Consider the following 3,204-nt stretch of genomic DNA (forward strand, 5'->3'; position numbering starts at 1 on the left):
ATCCACTTGGAAAGAGGAGACTGGGAGCATCCTTGGAAAGGTTGTAAGTCTAGTCTATGGACGGTGTAAGTTCATGCAGAAAACACCTTCTGCTTGTAGACCCAGATGGCAGGCAGGCATGCTGTACTTCATGTTGGAGGTTGCTCATGGGAAAGCTTTCCTTGGATCTTTTGGCTGAAACAAATGTTCTAGAAAAGACATCTGCAGAACGAAGAAGTGGATTTGGATTGCAGCTGCCTCTGAGTTTGAGGATGGTTTGAAGAAATGTGTGAGTGTGAAAATGAAACCTAAAATCATAGCACAGGCATGACCTTATTGTAAGGTCAGTCATCTCACAGAGGCTCTTAGAGCACATACAGACTGTGTACTGTTATGTGTGTGCCTAAGCACATACCATGGCATACAGACTGTGCACAGTCATGTGTGTGCCTAAGTACATACCATGGCATACAGACTGTGCACTGTTATGTGTGTGCCTAAGCACATACCATGGCATACAGACTGTGCACAGTCATGTGTGTGCCTAAGCACATTTGCTCAACATTTGTGGTTGTGTGTCTTTACATAACAGTTTCGCCAGTTTACAGCAAGGGGCAGCTAAGATTAGTGTTGGGAAGAGAAATCTGAGGGTGCTGGTCGATTGTCTCTCTGAACCACTCAGAATAGCATTGTGCTTCTGGATTGACCAGTATAGAATCAGCCCTTCACATTCAGTGTTCATGTGCAGAATTTCACACAGACAGATTTTCTATCTAGAACTATTTGAGACTCAGGTAAAACATGGCTACTTGTGCACACTTGGTCATATAAAAGAGGTCCCTGTGCTGATCTGCACTGGGAGATGGTAAATCAGTGGTTCCTTCTAAGGTACATTATACTTGATTATATTAATGTTCCATGATATTTCACCCTTTCCTCATATTTTTTGGTTTATGAAGCAACACTCTCTAGATTTCATGGCAAATGGAAAGTTGGCATGGAAACTCTCTATTCAATTATTCCTGTATACATTTGGGAACAAATCTTTTTATTTTTTGGAATTTTTTTTCAGGAGGCGATAAAAATAGGAAATTTCAGGTTTCAGATGTTTTATTGCATTCTTGTAGCATAATAACAGCTTCATTAAAAATAATTCCACAATACAATGTGGACGTTGTGAGGTGCTTAAAGCACTCGGGCCAGCTTTCTCTGCAAAGTGTCACGGGCAGGGAACATGTGCTGGCTCATAGTTTATATTGCATTCGATTGCTAAGCTTTTGTAAGGTATTGGGTTACCACTCCCAAATGCAAGATCATAAGGGCAAAAGAGACTGCCAGTGGTCCTGCTGCGGAGGATGGAGGCTCAGGACACTTCCCAGCTGAGATGTTCATGCAAGGTGCTGGAGTCAGCTTCCCTCAGCTTGTGGAAAGGGCAGAAGCTGGCTCTGGGGACAGGCTCCTCTCTGCAGTGTCCTGTTTGGTTGCTGGAAGGAAACACGGTGAGGGTAAAGGTGATTCTTTCTCCTCTGAATTTGGAAAATGGCTTTCGCAGACGACGAGTCCAAGAGGGTGGGAAGGAACCTAAAAAGGCATCTGGTCCAGAAGGGGTTTTGTTAATCCACTCTCCTCTCCAGCCTCTGAACCCCCAAACAATGCTCCAGTGTCTCCAGCAGTGGAGAGCTCTGTCTCCACAGGCAGTGCCTCCTGTCTGGGAACAGCCCCAGCCCTGGAGTTCTCCCTGACGTGGGGCTGAGATCCACCTTCCTCCAGCTTCCTCCCATTGTTCCCAGCCTCAGATTCACAAGCACACTTTCCACTTCACAACAGTTCAGCTCCCAGAAGGCAGTAGGCGGGGTGGGAGAACGGAGCGGTGTAGACCGAGCAAGGCCTGCTCTCTCTGCCCCTTGGTTTCCTCTACTGTGAAGTGGGGCTGATGGACCTGACCGTACAGAGTTCCAGGGTGTTGGAAAAGTGTGATCAAGGCTCCAGAGCCTCTCCTGGCAAAGAGCAAAAGCCAGCAGCAGAGGATCACTTGAGTCTTTCTTTAGAGTCTAGGCTCTGTGTGCTCACGCATTCATTTCTGTTGTAGTTTGGGACTCTCTGCTTCTTTCTTTCTCATTGGCCTTTTCTTACCTACATATCTCCTATCTGTTCTTAGAGGTGTTGCCTGGTGCAGAATGTGGGGAACTCTGCCTAGAGCTAGTCACCAAACACAGCTTGGTCCTCAGAGATGTTCTCTGGTACGATACCCACTACTGAGCAGCTGTCTGCTGGGGGGGGGGGTGTCATAGGGATTTTAATGAGTAAAAGAATGTGGAGTTTTGAAACTCTGATACACCGTTGAAGAACAGGGCACTGATTTTGTTGGTCCCTTTATCGGACACTTGCCTGTTCCATATGTCACCTGAGTGATCTGATGTCTATTTTCGCAGCAAGGAAATGGGACTATGAGAATGTAAGAAACCCATTTAGGTAAGGATGGTAGCTCCTGCTCTCTGCCTGCTGCCAGTCTGGCTTCATTCACCGAGGTGGATGTTCTTGGCCTCCTTTGACCTTCCAGTGTCTCATTCTAGTCTCCTTCTGTCTTAGTGTTCTATTGCTGTGAAGAGACTCCATGACCATGGCAACTCTTATAAAAGAAAGCATAAATTGGAGGTGGCCTACAGGTTCAGATGTTTAGTCCATTATCATGGCAGGAAGTCCCACAGCATGCAGGCAGATATGGTACTAGAGAGGGGGTTGAGAGTTGTCCATCAGGCCCGGCAGGCAGCAGGGAGAGAGAGGAACACTGAGCCAAATCCCACCCCCCAGTGGCATACTTCCGCCAACAAGGCCACACCTCCTAATAGTGCTATTCCCTGGTGACCAAACACTCAAATCTGTGAGCCTGTTGAGGTCATTCCGATTCAAACCACCATAACTTCTTGCAGCCTTTGTCCTTTCCAGGTATGACAGAAAGCAGCATGGATGAGGGTATAGGCTTTCCTGTCTCCTTAAAGTGCTGGGAGACTTTTGAAAACCCTGCAAGGGATCGAGGTCCTCTTAGTTTCTCTTAGTTTGTTCTTTGTAGTAATGAGAGTGGACCTAGCATACACGTGCTCCAGCCAAGTGCTCCACCGCTGAGCTATGTCCCAGCCCCCTCTTCCCTTTTGATTTCGAGACAGGGTCTTTTTAAGTTTCCTGTGCTCACCTTGAACCCACTCTGTGAAGCAGACAGGACTTGAA

The sequence above is a fragment of the Peromyscus leucopus genome, chromosome 16_21 (assembly GCF_004664715.2).
Source record: "Peromyscus leucopus breed LL Stock chromosome 16_21, UCI_PerLeu_2.1, whole genome shotgun sequence".
In the NCBI taxonomy this organism is placed as follows: Eukaryota; Metazoa; Chordata; class Mammalia; order Rodentia; family Cricetidae; genus Peromyscus; species Peromyscus leucopus.